Source organism: Polypterus senegalus, chromosome 1, assembly GCF_016835505.1.
Source record: "Polypterus senegalus isolate Bchr_013 chromosome 1, ASM1683550v1, whole genome shotgun sequence".
Lineage (NCBI taxonomy): Eukaryota > Metazoa > Chordata > Cladistia > Polypteriformes > Polypteridae > Polypterus > Polypterus senegalus.
The window spans coordinates 68,932,443-68,949,868 of NC_053154.1; the positions used below are offsets into that span (position 1 = coordinate 68,932,443).

Below are 17,426 nucleotides of genomic sequence, written 5' to 3' on the forward strand. Positions count from 1 at the left end.
CTGGGATTGGCTCCAGCAGACCCCCATGACCCTGTATTCGGATTCAGCGGGTTAGAAAATGGATGGATGGATGGCTATTTTCTGAACAATCCACTTTAAAACGATAAGTGTCTGTGTGTTTGTGTATCTGGGTTTCCATCTCGTTGCTATGTCTCTGTCATTCCAACAGGTGGCACATCACAAACATTAACACTGCTTTTATACATCTCATTACCAAATGGCATATAACAGAGACATATGCAATGCATTTGTTATTCCAACAGATGGTGCATGTCAAACACTTGTAGTAATGTATTTCTTTTGTCATTCCATCAGGTAGCAAGCACATCACAGACATTAACATTAACACTGTTTTTGCAAATCCCATAACAAATAGCATGTAAAAGACATATGCATTGCATTTGTCATTCCAACATATGGCACATCACAGACATTTGTAATAATGCATTTTTTTCTGCAAATGTCTGTTAGACTGACAAATGCAATGAATTTTATTACTACATGCATTACAAAATACATTACAATGGAGGGTGCACAGTGATTACTCAGATTTCAACGCGATATAAGCTGATGTCACAATGCACAACTTTTTGTCAGAGTATGTCAGATTTACTGATAGCAGCTGCTGATCTTATTGGGTGCACCATGTCAAATTACTGGCCGAGTGCTGATCTTCCAGTACGGTTCTGCTTGCCCTTTTTTTCTGATCACCAAAAGTGTGCAGCCTGACATGGATGGCGCTGTATAAAGTGTTAGCAGCTGCAGTGAGTTCAGCAGCGTTGTTTTCCCTTCATTTAATGTTTCCATTTTGTTATAGTATGTAAAATATGAGACACCTAGGCAGACAAGCTTCTCTTCTGTTTGTGAGGTCCACAGCCCCCATGCTGCCCGACAGAGGAGGAGGAGGAGGAGGAGGTTAGGAGCATGCGCTGATACAGCACATTGCCGCACCCTTCACATGATAAACCAACTCAGGACCCCAGGTTAGGACCCGAGTGCAGCCATGCAACGAGTGACACCACAGCACCACACTAGTTCAGATGGACCTGGCGCTATATAAAGGGTTAATAGCTGTGGTGTGTTTGGCCACAATCTGGGTCCTTTTTTCATTCTGATTTTGTACATAAAAACAAGGCATCAGACAGACAAGCTTCTCATCTATTTGTGTGTTCTTTATTCCTCATCACTACTTTCCATGCTTTGTATTTCTGGCTGAATGCTCATTGGTGCTCGACTCTGGCACATAAAGAGCCCGCCCCCTGACCACGCCTGTTTGACTTTATCACAGACTAGCTGGTCTTAGCAGTTAGGGGCGTCACATTAGTTGATCAGCTTCACGGGAGCACACCGCCGACTCACCCCGAATGGCTAAGATTATGAAAGTGAAGGCTGTGACTGAAAATTGGTGAAAGAGTCATCTAATGTGACATAGTCTTTAGTCAGGTAGCACGGGCAATGTGACATGCAGTAAAAGCAATAGTTAATAGATTGTTTCTAGTCTTTAAAGGATCATTTTCCAAATCTGGCGAATTCTCCGAGCGAAAACCTGTAGGTATCAGTCAATTCTTAGTATACTGTATATAGAATTTCTTATTATGAGCAGATTATATACGTCAGCTGTAAGATTTGAGAAGCTTACCTCTGGGAACAGGGCTGAAGATAAAGGGATTGAAATGGATAAAAAGATAAGGAGACAAGTTTTATTTTTGCAGATTCAAAGCAAACTCCTAGGGCATGAACCATTTATCAGTGCTTACAACAGCCCTCTCTCACTTAACGCTGGTCACCTAACAAGAGCTGTGCTGCAGGTTTTAAAGCAAAATGGTGTTATTTTATTTTTTACCCACTGTCTTGTCCTGAGCCAGCTGGTGCTTTGAGGCGGGTACTACAAACACAGACTCCCGCTCCCCACAAACCCATTCTGAGCACTAGAACATTGGGACAGTTTTGATGAGAACATGCCATTCAGCTCAACAATTCTAGCCACCCAAATTTTCCAAACTAATTAAGTCACATTTTGAAAGTCCTGCTCTCTACCACACTGCTTGGTAATTTAATTCAAATGTCTATGTTGGTCTGTTTTAAAAAAAAAAACAAAAGCTTGGTAATATCTCTTCAAAATGTACGCGTTTCTAACATGTCCCCGTGATCTTACTAAACTCATTTTTAAATAACAACCAGGATCCACCTGTACTGATGCCTTTCATAATCTGAAACACTTCAGTCATGGCACCTCCTTCAGTCCCTCCTCACAGCTCATAATTTCAGAACTCACTCCATTAACATCATTCCCAAAGTTAAAGCAGTCAAACCCAGCAACATTGGGCACAATGCAAGAACCAGACCTGGACAGAGCGCTACTCCATTGCAGGGCTCACCTGCAGACATCTCACAGAGCCAAACAACTTCATAAACTTTGAGATGTCACAGGAAAACTAAAGTACCCGTCCACACAGAAGTGAGAAGAACATGCAGGCTTCACACAGACATTTGTTCATTTTTACTAATACATTTGCAAACATAATTTAAGTCCTGCTTTCAGGTTTATTTTATTTATGTCCACCTGTTTGCATGATATCCCTATGCTGATTGAATGGCTATGTAAACTGCAGAAGGATACAGTTTTCCATAAAAAGGAATAAATAAAATTCAGATTGGATTAGGTTTAATGTACAGTATTTGTATGCAGTGTCATGCATGTTTAACCAGACGATTATACATTTTTTACACACACACTGCTGTCCAAAAACTGGAAACTGTAACAGTTATTAAAATCAAACAAATGTGGAGTCTTTTGCATTCTATTATAAAATATTTTCCAGAGAGGAGCTGACATCCCTTCATGTGGATGTGTTACCTGGAGGACATGACTGCCTATCTATCTCACATAAAGTGTTGGCCCTGTATCCTTCTTTCTCAAGGCACACACAGGACTTCCCACCATTGCAGCCCCCATGATCCCTCACCACTGTATGCCGGACAGCACCTGCTGCTCTTTATGGTGTTCTGCTGCTTTTTCTTGGAAGCTGTCCGCAGGACTTGGCTCTGTCCTGTGCCAGTTTCTTGCCGTTTGCGTACTTGTTCACATTATATACTATAAAAATCACTTTGTAGAACACAGTTTTCAACAGCTAAATCATTTATAAAGGGCTTGGTCATAAAGAGTAATGCTTTGAGAATTTCAGGAAAGGAAACAGTTTATAAAGATTGCTTTCCAAATATGCCTAATGTGTTTATTTCTTATTGAAATCTATTTTCCATGCTGTGAAGGCCATACTTGAACTGAAATTTGTATGACTGCTGAATAAAGCATACAACATATTACCATCTAATTATACAATTTCAGCTTAAGGTTGCCTGTCTTTTAAAAATACTAATTGCTTCTGTAAATGTGTTAGCATTTCATTTCCCACCAGTGTGTGATTTGACAGATGGATGCCTGCATGCACAAAAGCACATTGTTCCTTCCTGGTGTGAGTGGTACCAATTACGGCAGACCAGAAATAGTTACATAATGGCTTGTCAACTATTGTTGTTTCTTTTAACAGGTTTTGATTTACATGCTGTGTGAACTTGATAGATAAGACAAATTTGATAGAATCAACTGAGCCATTTTTAGTTAAGCTTTCTAGATGGTGATTAAAAAATAAATACATTTTGTTAAATAGTGCTGTTTACCGTATGTCTAAAATAATTAATATGTGCAAGTAAGAATTTCACTATACTTTGTATAATTGACAATAATGACCCTATTAACTTATTACTATAATAACTGTCCTGTCACCACTTGTAGGAAAAATTCTTAATGGTTTTTAGCAACTTTATTTGTGTACTTTACTTATTTACTTTTGTTACTATTATCATCATTCTTGTTAATATGATTACTTCAGCAGGATAGATAGATAGATAGATAGATAGATAGATAATTTATGAAAATACACCTTTTTACAGAGGCTTAAATATTATTATATTGGACATATTAGAGTAAACAGCAGTCCCCCTCAAATACACACCAGGATAACTAAAAAGAAAGAAACCCTCAAACTTGGCTAACAAGATAACAAGAGCAGTCCCAATGAGGCCTTATCCAGGTGTATTGCTGTTGGTATATACAGTAGGAGTCCCAGTAGCGTTTCTTGACACACTTCTGCTAAATAATTCACTGCCTGAAAGTACTCAATGCTAGTGTGTCACAGTGTGCAACTCCAGGATGTCAAGAGTGCATCCCATAATTAAGCCTGCCTTCTGAATCAGCTTACTGATTTGATGGGCCTCTCCTAAAGGCTGAAAGGTGACCTCTAGCGTCTGCTCAGAAGTTCTATCCTTCTGCGGTTTTCTCCTGTCTAATCTCCACTGATGTTGACTGGGCTCCTTAAATTAAATTACCTGTCACATCACTGGTTACTCAACGTATCTAATTTCGGTAGTTTAACACAATAACTATTCATTCAAACTTACGTATGTGTGTATGCTTGCATGCATATGAGCTTCTCCCCATCCATTTACTAGCGTCTTTCTATACTTACTGCAGTCCTTTTCCTTATATGTCGGGAACTGTTCACACTAATTCTTCCACTGTGGCAGCCTATCACTGGGATGATGGTCCCATTTTACCTGGAGGTATGCATGGAGCTCCAAGCTTAATACATGGTTTGGGAGGACCCTCCGCATGTGCATCCTCATACTGTTTCAATGGAATGTAACTCACATGACCAAAACTGTTTCTACAGGTAAGTACATTCGTAACTATTTACAAGGTATCTAGGGGTCAGATCAGATGTGCCCATCATGCCCACTGGCACTTTGGGCAGCAACAAAGTTCATCCACCCTTGTCTATCCTTGGATAAGTTCTGCACGGTTCCTCAGGTCATGTTCATACTCTGCATCTCCTTTTCAACTGTACGCCTACATGTTGTTTTTGGGTGGCCCCTTCTTCTTCTCCCTTCTAGAGTCCAGTGTAGAGCAGCTTAGGTGATAGGAATCTGTGTCCCATCTCCATTGCCTTGTCATAAGAATGTTGTTCATGTCAACTTGGTGGCATTGGATAAGGAAGTCTTTGTTGGAAATTTTCTGTAGCCAAAAGATGTGGCATATCCTTCTAGAGCATGTTGTGTGAAAGGATGAGTTTGGCAATGTTATTTCCCATTATTCTCCAGCATTCAGATCCATACAGTAGTACTGACAAGACACAACTCTGGTAGAGGCGCAGTTTGGTGTGAATACTGTACTGAGCTTATCTTCATACAGAGTTCATAGTTCTGAAGGCATTTCTTGCCTTTCTGAGCCTGCTCTGAATATCGCTTCCAGCGTCTCCATCTGCTCTGAGTACAATGCCGAGATAGGTGAACATGTCTGCGATTGGTAAGTCCTTCCCATTAATCTACACAGGCACTGGATTCTGCATGTTTAGGAAAATTGTCTCCATCTTTTTCCAGCTTACCTTCAGCCCTACTGCATTAGCAAAGGTGCTCAGGCGGTCTGTCTTCTCCTGCATGTGGCGGGGTATGTGTGTGTGTGTGACAGCATTGCGACATTGTTTGCAAAGTCTAGATCTTCAAGTGTTGTGTAGGGCATCCACCTAATGCCTCTTGGTGTTTCACTGGTTGTCAGCTGCACTCATAATCCAATCAATGGTAAGATTGAACAGTGAAGCAGACATTATGTGTCCTTGTCGCACACAAGTTTTCACTTCAAGGTATCTATCAAGTTATAAATAGTTAGCCACGTCAATGTGGACTTGTGTGCATGATGTTGATGGTCATACAGATCGAGCTTCATTGGTTACACTTGTTCTTCCCTCTTTAAACCTTCCTTGCCTTTCATTAGCTTTTCATTGAGTTATGCTATTTTAATTTCTGTACTGAGCCAACATCCTTCTGTGAATTTCAGCAGGTTTCACTCCCTCTGGCCAAAGAAATCTCGCTACGACACATTGTTCAACAGTGGCGCAAATCCATAATACATATACACTATACAATATATATATATTGTGACAGATAGGGGGCACTATCGCTCCCTTGGACCCCTGTCCAAGACTCCAGACACCAGGAAAAAGTCCAAAGGTTGGCTTTATTTTTATGCAACAGTGCACAAAGCACCCTCTCCTCCACTATACTCATAAACAAACCAATAATAACTACAATAATACTCTCCACCTCTCCCAGACGCGTTGCCACACTTCCACCCAGCTCAGCTCGCTGTCTGGGAGCTCCCACAATCCTTTTATATTCCCTGACCCGGAAGTGTTCCAATCCCCAGTCCATGTGATCTCCTATCCCTTCCGGCTCAAATAAAAAGTCCTTTTTTTACCCCAGAAGCACGTCATTCCCCTTGTCCATGTGACTCAGACGTACTTCTGGGGCGTAAGGCAAATGACCATCGTTCCTCCCTGCAGCGTCTCCTAGTGGCCCCCATGGTATCCAGCAGGGCTGTGTATAAAATCTCCAATGTCCATGATGCACTGCTGATCTTTGGGGGACCTCCATACTGCAGGGAGGGCTCCACCTGGCAGCTTGGGGGTATTGGCCGGGATGAACAGCCGGCCATGTTTCACAATATACATTTTGGCAGTCAGCCCCGACAGTGACACAAGTCCCAAAAGTACACACTTTTATTTTACTTTTGCTGCCCTTAACAGCACAGTGAACCAATCATCAACACCACCACTATTGCTCAGTCCCTTTTCCTTTCTTTTTTTCTTTTCTTCTCTGTTTCTCTTTCTCCTGCTGCCTCCACTCCTCCACCTCCCGACTCTGGCTCCCTGAATGGAGTGAAGCGGCCTCCTTTTATACTGCACCTGGAAGCGCTTCAGGGGCTCCCTGAAGATCATCCAGCGGTACTTTCTGGTGTGGCGGAAGTGCTATATGGGCACCCGGAAGCACTATAGGTGCACCTGGATCCTCTCCTGGCCACACTTTCGGGTGTGGCGGACGTGCTGCAGTCCAGGGCTCCGACACTGCACTCTCAACCATCCCCCAGGGAACTCTACAGGGTTGTAATTCCGGACTCCAGCACCCATACAGCCCTGCAAGTATCCAGACTGGGGCCCTACATGATTGACCCACTTTGAATGGTGGGGGATGAATTGTTCCCCTGATGGTTCCTGATGTCATAAGGTGTCCCAGCCGGGTATTGCCCCCACTTATTGCATCCTTCCGTTATGGCTTCCCAGCCAAGACATCCAGTTATCCTCTAGGGCATCTACAATATGTACAGGTATATGTATGTACAATAATGGTAACTGGTATTGTACTTTTTCACCATTGTTGTGTACGGTACATCAAGCTGCTACATACATTGAATGAAATGTGCTATATACTGTAAATACTTGCATTATTATTACTGTTATTAATGTAGAAACATGATACTTTTCAAACAGCAAATACATTATATTACCCTACATGTATAATGTAAAACAGAGCTGTTCTCCCACAGCAAACTCCTAACCTGACATGCTTTATGTCTACCTATTGTCATGGATGGACTGGCAACGCAGCTGGGATAGACAGGACGCCAGTATAATGGATAGTGAAGAAGACAGGAATGGCATTTAGCCAGGAAACTGGCATGAAGGGCCACTGGCACAGAGGGTGCAATTGAACTGGCATTCTGGCAGCGTGGAATGGAAACTACTCACCCAGTCAGGAGGCAGAAGAAAGGATGGACTGTGGGAGATTGCCCACCAGACTTATGTTCTTCCTCCATACACTGGGTGATAGCATCCCTCTTGGTGAGCCCTTGTGCGTAACAATCAGAGAAGCATGGGAATTGTAGTTGTATAGGGCAGCCCTTTTAAGTTCCATGGGTGCTGCAAGAGGGAGCTGTCAGGAGGTGAATCTGCTGTTCCAGGGTGCTTCCACCAGACCCAGAAGTGCTTCCTGGGAGCAGTGGTTTGGCTCTTGAAGTACTACTGGGTCAGGTCAGCTCTTGCCTGCAAGAGTGTGGAAAAGATTGGAAATAGTAGGAAAGAAAAGAAAGAGTGTTGGTTATTGTGAGACCAGTAAAAAGATTTTTGTTTGTCAGCATAACAATATTCTAATGTAGATATCAAATACCCTGATAATCAGATGTGGCAGATCCACAAGTCTTACCCTGTCTGTCATTTCTGTCCTGCTCCTTTCTCACAGCTAGAGTCCTCTATCTCTGAAAATATTACAAGAAGACAACTGCTGAGAAGAAGCTGGACTATAACTGTTCATGAAGTATTCACAAAACAAGGTGCTACTTAAAGATGCCATATGCCTGGGTAACTGCTCACCTGTACATACAGTACTCTGCTTTCAGAACAGTGTTCTAAAGCCTGTGTGAAGTTTGTAGTGAAGCTGCTTAAAATTGTTCCCGTACTGAAAATTTTGTTTCAAAATAACAACTGGCACCAGTGCTATTTCATCATCTAATGATTTTAAAACCCTTTGAGTTGATCTGCGCTTACTATAGTTCCATTTGTTTAAGTTGAAAACTCCTCCTGGTGGCTCTGCTCTGAACTTTGAGTGAAAAGGTCCTACCGGTAGTTTTACTTCTTAGTAAGAGAACAGATTAATTTTATAGAAATATTTGTTCTTTGCAGTTGGCAGAGTATTATTAAGCCAGTTCAAAAGTAAAAAAAAATGCTGTAAAACCTATAATAGCATCAAAGAACTCCATGTACAAATCTATCATTGAATTTTTCTTTTTGGATTAACAAACAGAAACCAAGCTGTTTATGAAATTGATTGCCGGTCTCATAAATCTCAAGAGGCAAAATCTACAATCAGTTGATTCAGCGTGATGTACTTTAGACGGACAAAACTCTCCTTAAATGTGCCTTTCTCTACACTCCCCACAATCTCTGCAGCAACAACATCAGCCTACTGAATCTAAAGTGGATATGACAGTGTCATCTTTAGAAGGCCCAAACCAAGAGAGGCTTCTGCTAAACCCAAAAGGACCACATATTGTATCCACCAGGGGGCACCATCGCTGGGAATATGGGACCTCTTTTGCTTACACCATCACAAGAAAGAAAAATAAGCATAGGAGAAAGAAATGCTTTTTGCTTGTTACTTTAAAGTCTTACATTCTCAGATTCAGTTAGCTGAAGGACATGGACAGTATCTGGCTAAGTTTTCCTGGTTTCATCCACTAGACTGTTGCTTTCTTTCTGTCTTGCATTTGTCCAGTATCTTTTTCTTCTGTATTGTTCTCTGCTTGTTTGTGCTACTCTCATCACTCTCCGCTAATTGCGTTCATTTCTTTGTTCTTAAAAATGGTTACATTTCTGACTGAGACAGAATCTCAAGTATGACCAACAATGAACAGAAAGGGTTAAAGATTAAGATTAAAATTGAGAACAGTCCAATGTAGTTAAACAAAATATTGAAAATGTGAATATCTGATATGTTATCATTAATTATTTGCAAAACAAAAAATCTTATTTCTTCAGTTTCCGGAGATACCAGAACTGAGTATAATGAGGCAAAAAATGATCAAAGCTCATAACTTGAGGTTCTCAGCACGATCAGATAAACTGATATATTCCCACTTAACGAAATATAGACAGAGCTTAACCGATAAAGTCTGACCACCAGACAGTCCATAAATATTAAGACTCCACAATGTTCAGGAGACATTCTAGTATGAAGGTGTTGCTTACTTTCTTGGGAACTTCTTCATCTTTTGAAGTATTAGGATCACCGTTTTTTTACATTTTTTGTAGGTTCCCTTGAACAAATATTTAAAATGTATGCATTTTATTGGGGGTTTTGGAACCTTAATAATTCCAAAAATAAAAAAGTGTTTTTTGAAAAAAGTTTAAAATATTTAACATTAAACTAGACACAATCTTTGTTTTGCTGTGGGCGCTGCCATTTCAGAGAAAAGGTTTCACTGTCATAGTAAACTTTCATTTCCAAAGGTTTCAGTGCTTGAAACCCATTTGAGAACTCTGTAATTATTATTTTTTTACAGTCTTCTGTAATATCACTGGAACCCCTAGTAAACATTGTCCTTAAGTTGGATAAAAAATAAACAACAATCTGTAATGCTAGTTATGTAGTTTCAATTCTAAGTAGGCCAAGTGCTAGGTTTGTTTCACTTTCGATGTACACTTTGACTTTTGGTTTGCCTCACTTTGGTTCGATATATTTTGGATCTCCTGGTTTTGACCTTGTCTCACACAGACTGCGATTCTGGTCCATGTTATTATCTATTAGTCCTTTCATTACTCACAATAAATCCAGAGTCTCTGTCTTATCACAATCTGGGCTTATTGTGATAATCATTACCAGAATTCCTCAGAATGTATGATTATATAGAAAGTTGGCATGTGCATTTCACAGTATCCGAGACTGATGGATAAGTCTTGTGCAGAATGCAAACAAAACTTTTTGATCTTTGTTGTCCTGGTTTGAAAATCTCAGCTTTTGTTTTAAATCTTCAAGCTCTAGTCAGACTTTTGGCTTTGACCTTGCCTTGTTCCTGACTACACCTCCTGGGTCTTATTAATAAAGACATATTGTCAGTAAACTCTAGCACCTTTATGATCGTCTTAATTAAAAATGGATATTGCAATTGAAAAAATGTATGGATAGACAGAAAAATTAAAAATGGAAAACAGACATTTTTGATAATGATGATTAATGGACACAAATGCAACATTAAAGCCAGGTATAATGATCTAACTCTGTAATGCTGGTGACAAAACTGCCAAGCATAGAAAAATCTAAAAACAATAGTAAAACCCTATGAAGTGTGGCATTACCATAAATAATACAAGAACTTTGGATCGAGGGTAACAGTTAAAACGAAGAAACTCACCAGTTGTCCACATAGTACCCAGTAATAACGAATAGACCAAATATATTATGTTAGTGTATAAAGTGGTCTTGAGTGTACCCGTGGAATCTTTATTGTGTCAAAAGTCTAGAAATGGTGAGTTTGGTGGTAGATGACTGCTGGGTGATCGCAGATATCCTTTTCATGGATGCCTGTTGACATCTGTTACTAACCATCAAACAGCAGCTAAAGAACAAACCCAGTGCTGGAGACTGGAAATGTCAAAATACCCAATAATCTTAACAGCAGAGGGTGTATCACAGGCTGGTGTGGAGGCCAGGCAAGCCATCATTAGTACCGACTTTACATAATAGTTTCTAATTATGAGACTTTTCTTGCAATGCATTATACTAGGTCATTCGCTTTATATTTGAGAAATAAACATACTATAATAATTATAATAATAATACATTTTATTTACTATGCACTCTCTGAAGGACAGTTGGTTTTTTTAATGTATTTTTTAAAGTATTAGAAGGAGGACAATAGGAGGTCTTCCAAAATAAATTAAAATGCCCCCTAGAGAATCTGCCTCTGCATAATGAAAGATTATAAATATTTATTTATGTAGCATATTTACATACAAACAATGTAGCTCAAAGTGCTTTACAAGACATGAGAAAAACAATTACGCTTAGGCAATATTAAGTATCGACAAACAAAAGGTAAGATCAGATGGCTGTGAGGACTGCAGTTAGGCTGAAGAAATAAAACAAAATCTGCAGGGAATCCAAGGCCAAAAGACCACCCAGCCCACACTGGGCATTCTGCCTAACATGAATATATCTAAATCAGACCTCTTAGTTTTCATGGTTCACAAGATGAGAATTTGAAGAAGTTGGTCTCGTGGACAGCTGAGACACTCGCCTTGATTCCATCATCTCAGGGGGCTACTGTGGTTCAGGTGGTGGTGGCACTCAGTAGAACTGGAAAAGGAAGCAGAAAAGAGTAGAGATTATATAGATTGCAGATGCCTGAAGAATATGATAACTATGCCCATACAGTCTATTAGAAGTACGACTGAAATGTAGCTATGAAAAGGCCTGTTTTTTGCAGTTTTTTTTTTAATGTTCCACAGTATTAGCCTGGTGAAGTATTCCAGATTTGAGGTACATAACAGCAAAAGGCCGCCACACCACTTCTTTTAAGCATGGCTCTTGGGATTATAAGCAGACCTCCATTCAGAGATCTAAGATTACAACTTTGAGTGTAGGGGGTTGGACATTCCAATTTATAGGATGGAGCAGGATTATTTAAGGCTTTATAAACCATTAGTAGTACTTTAAAGTCGATTCTGAATGACATGGGTAACCAATGTATCAACAATAAAACTAATTGTAACCAATTGATGTCTTTCTTAGGTAGTCTTGTAAGGAGTTCATAACAGTAACCTAGTCAACCAAAATCAAAAGCGTGAATTAATTTTTCAGTCTATTATAAAGTTATAAGAGGTCTAACTTTTGATATATTCCTAAAGTGAAAAATAGAGTCTTAATAATCTGGTTAGTATGCAATTTAAAGTTCAGGTCAGAGTCAATGATTACCCCTAAATTCTTTACCTCTGCTTTGACTTTTAAACCTAAGTGACTAACTTTATTTCTAATCCCCCTGCTGTATCCATGTTTGCCAATTACTAAGACTTCTGTTTTTTCCTTATTTTGTTTGACAAAGTTACTACTCATCCATTCGGAAATACAATTATGACATTCGATCACAGAGCCAAGAGCATCAACGTCATCAGGTGCTATCGATAAATAAAGCTGTGTGTCTTCTGAATAGCTGTGGCAGTTTACCTTGTGCTTTGAGATAACCTGACCTAATGGAAGCATATAGATTGAAAAGAGCAGTGGACACAGAATAGATCCTTGTGGTACACCATATCAAATATCATGGATCTCCAAAGTACAATCACCACAACTAACAAATAATTTTCTATCTGTTAAGTAAGACTGAAACCAATTTAAGACACTGCTGGAGAGGCCCACCCAGTGTCTAAGATGATTTATAAGAATACTGTGGTATATGATGTCAAATGCTGCACTGAAGTCTAAGAGAACAAGAACAAATATACGGCTTCTGTCCACATTAACCTGCAAATCATTTACTACTTTAGTGTAGTTTCTCCACTGTGATTTGTTCTAAAACTTGTCAAGAACAGAATGCTTATTCAAGTAATCATTTAGCATCTTAATAACTGCCATTTCTAGGATTTTACCCTGCATGTTTGTTCTATACAGTGCCCAAGTGTGATTGTCCCCACTCCCCACTCCCCCCTGCCTGTACCAACACTGCATTTAAAATTCTAGGCTCGTGAATGCTTTCGTCATGACCATTTGAATTTGTGTCATAGTGACATCATGCATGTCAAAATGATTTTACTTATTTTGTGGTTGTTTTGGCAGGATATCACTCTAACCTCTTAACAGATTTATTGAGTGCAGAACAGCGTTTTGCTGTTAACTGTGCTGTACATAAGAGAAGATTTTTATGGAGACAAATGATATTAAAGGAGGAATTTGCAGCTTTTCTTGCTATCTATAATTCACGTTCATGTGTAAGATGAGAATAAAAATCTGTTTTTAACTCAAATGGTATTGAATGAGATAGGAATTGCACTATCAGACTTATCATTGGCGTAATATCTGTTTTCCAAGCTCATGCACATTTAGTGATCACACTGTTCCCTAATGCTATTGAACCGTTCTTGGGCCCACCTCACCAAGTGGGCCAGGGCATGGTACGGTTGGCCCGGCACGGAACAATCATACTAGTCAAACAAACCAGAATTTGCGGGGTAACAAGCAGACAAACGTGTTTGGGCATGGAACGAATTGCCAGTGTGAGTACACGCTTAGAAAGGCTGGTTAGATATTGATTTCAAATTGTCAAAGACAGAGGGGTTGATTATTTTTCTTGACCAGAGGTTTAACAACAGCAGTCATTAGACAGTCAGGGAAGACCCCCGTATCTAATAATGACCTCACTGTGTCAAGGCCACTATCATTTATGACATCGGAGACTTCTTTGAAATAGCCTGTTGGTATTGGGTCAAGGACACAGGTGGAGGGTTTTAGCTGATAAATTATTCTCTGTAGTTTGGGTTGATCTGTTCTAGTGAAAGAATTTAACTCGCTTTAAAAGGGCATGCTGGGAGTCAATTGGATTAACTTTGGTAGAATGTACTGCATTATTTCTAATATCATTCATTTTGTTTTTAAAAAATATAGCAAAGGTCTTGTAAGTTTCACTAGTAGCTTTTAGGAGGCATTCCACTATGTGAGCTGGGTTTAGAATACAATCAATAGTTAGGGTTAGGGTTAGGGTTAGACTAAACCTCTTGGATTACCTTTAGTATTATTTATAATTTTAGAGGAACAGGACCGCCTCTCAAGGCAGACTGCATTGTAATATTCAGTTATTTTTGCATTCAATATTTCACAGTGGACAATTTTCCCTCCATTGACACTCAGCTCTCTGGCATGTTCTCTTTAAATCAGACACTCTTGGGGTCTTCCAAGGTATCATAATGCTGGAGAATTTCTTAACTGTCTTTTCAGAGACCACTAGGTTAGCTGCAGCTCTTACCTTTGCATCAAAGTTTTCTGCCTTACTGTTTGCACTATTGAGGTAAGCACTACAATCTGAATGATTTTCTTTTTAAATATTAGCAAACACTGAAGCTGCAGATGTACCAAAATAATATTTAACAATATGCTTCTCAATAGTTGTAGTTATCAACATTTCTACATTAAATAATATGAAAAAATGGTCTGATATACCGATATCCATGACCTGCCTCATGTCAACTAATAAAATAACAATTAAATCTATTGCAACTATAATCTTACCAGCGTATTTTACAAAAACAGTTCTTAGAGAACAACAGAAAGCTTTTTTTGGCAGCCGCACTGAGAGCAAGTCATTCCAGGTCAATATCAGCTGTGGCCACCGGCCCCTGTTCTGTTAGTGTCCGACAGGTTTGTTGTCTTTTAACTCCCCGACGCCATGGTCAAAGTCAATTTTAACTTTCTGATCTCCTGAATTGGAAATGTATTATTTGTTATTTTTATTAAGAGATCTGGCCATAAACAACTGCATAAAATTCAATCATTGAAAAGGACTTGGTTGGAACAGCAATCAGCAAAAATGTGCACGGTTTCTGTTTTATAGTGAAAATTGCAGTAAAGTTTACTGTGCTTCATTTAATCCTTTCTATAATGTCCACTGACATGAGTCAAAAGTCACCTAAAGCGATGCTGCTCGGCTTTAACAGATGCAGACCAGCTGGTGTTGGCACATTTATTTTCCTCTGCATATGCTGCAATTTTGGGATTAAACCACCCTTGTAATGCAGCGTGAATGTCAAAACATAAGTGTATTTATTGATGGGAGTTCTTGAGAGTTTTTTTGTGCACATTCAAACCGCGGCCTACAGGTGTTCTTTTGTGAGCCACCTTCACTTCAGAAGAGTAAAAATACCAGTGGAAACCAAATGTCATTTTCTAAAGTTCCTGTACATACAGTGTATGAGCCCTGCTGTAATCCGAATAGCAGGACTAAACTGAATAGCTCTACTTTTTGCCTTGATTCAAATATACTTTAAAAACATTTGATATTTTTTGTTTTCAGCAATAAAACACTCACATTTTTGACCAAAAGTGAAAAAATTCAGTTTTGGTCCATCACTAAAGTTTGTCTACTTAGTTAGTCACTAAGTGCTGTATATGTCTCCCCTTGCCATTTAAAACACATTTAATAGAAAGAAAACATTTAGAAAATTGTATATTTTAACAAGAACATAGAAACAAAATCGTATTATTCAGACACTCTTCTGCCTTTGTATCAAAAGAAGCTCTACAACTGGCAATGATTTATTCCTTTGAAAGACAGGTATATTCTAAAGTTTTTTCCAGTTTTTAATATAAAAGTGATTTTGGCAAACCTTTTGAATTGTGGCTGCTGTATTATGCACAGATGACGTACATTTGGATGGCAATTATCTCAAGAAGGAGTTATTATCACTAGAAGACCGGTTTCGCTACTCCCTGCCTGGAGTTTGCATGTTCTCCCCGTGTCTGCGTGGGTTCCCTCCCACGGTCCAAAGACATGCAGGTTAGATGCATTGGCGATTCAAAATTGTCCTGTGTGTGTGTGTGCCCTGCGGTGGGCTGGCGTCCTGCCCGGGGTTTGTTTCCTGCCTTGCACCCTGTGTTGGCTGGCATTGGCTCCAGCAGACCCCCGTAACCCTGTAGTTAGGATATGGTGGGTTGGATAATGGATGGATATCTATACTAATAAAAGTCAAAGCCCTCACTCACTGACTCATCACTAATTCTCCAACGTCCCGTGTAGGTAGAAGGCTGAAATTTGGCAGGCTCATTCCTAACAGCTTACTTACAAAAGTTGGTCAGGTTTCATTTCGAAATTCTGCGCGTAATGGTCATAACTGGAAGCTATTTTTCTACATATACTGTAATGGAGTTGAGCTGGATGGCCGTGGGGGCGGAGTTTCGTATGGCATCATCACGCCTCCCACGTAATCACGTGAACTGACTATCAACGCAGTACGTAGAAAACCAGGAAGAGCTCCAAAAAGCGCTGAAGAAAACATGCATTATATAATTGAGAAGGCAGCAAAACAATAAGAAGTGAGCGAGTGACATATACAACCATATTCATGAGTGCTGCTACTTCGGAAACAAAGCACGGTGTAAACCTAAACTTTAAATTAAGTTCATAGACAGGCTGCCGCTGGCATTTGTCATGCCCACGGGTAATGCGGGATACAAGTTTAATGAGAGGACGCAGGATATAAACGAGAGTTTTGATCACTTTGTAACTAAGTTAAAATTGCAGGTGAAGGGCTGTGCTTATGCAAATTCCGAGAGACTGTGTTTGTGGGGGATTGACAGTTAAGGCGGGTGGGGGAGTCACGTCATCATCTCCCCTCCCATTCACCTCATTTCGCTCTGAGTTGCGCTCCTCAGCTAATGCAGTGTTACGACTTTGTGACGCTGCCACCAAACACTCACAGAAAAATCCACAAGATAATACACACGCTGTGTCTAGAGTTCCTCCACACTGAATCCACCAGGCACTACTTACAAAAGGTTACATTGACAATCGTGTTATTTTTGAAATGTTTCCTTTTCTTAGCACAAGCATAGCTGAGAAGCTTCGATGCATGTGCTCCATAACGCGTTAAAAATCATGCATTTAATCACAAGCAAAGGGGAACTTCTGTCAATGCATGATTTCCTGGTACACCGATTACATTGATCAGCACTTCCAGATTCATTTTACCCTCGCACCCCCTTGGTTTGAGAAGAAGTATGAAAAAATATGAGGTTAACACAGAAAAACAGATCACCAATTGAAGCTTTATGAATAATCGATTCGCCATCAATAATTGTTTTGGTAAAGCCATACTCAGTGTAATCCCCCTTCCATTTTATAATTTTTCCGCCACTAGCCATGATTAAATGAACGGTAAAAACGTAAGAGCGAAGCGAGGGTGACTTATTCAGGCAGGCAGGAAACAGCTCAATAGCTCGAATTTGGATATAAGTAGGTTCTATTTAGTCACCAGAAATATCTTTGGTAGGAATGGAAG

The 17,426-nt window shown here is 39.8% G+C and overlaps 1 protein-coding gene across 1 annotated transcript in view; it reads left to right on the forward strand.

Annotated features, from left to right (window-relative positions):
- LOC120527094 (polypeptide N-acetylgalactosaminyltransferase 18) overlaps positions 1-17,426 on the forward strand; it is a 776,032-nt gene that overhangs the window by 746,917 nt on the left and 11,689 nt on the right. The gene's annotated exons all lie outside the window — the stretch shown is intronic.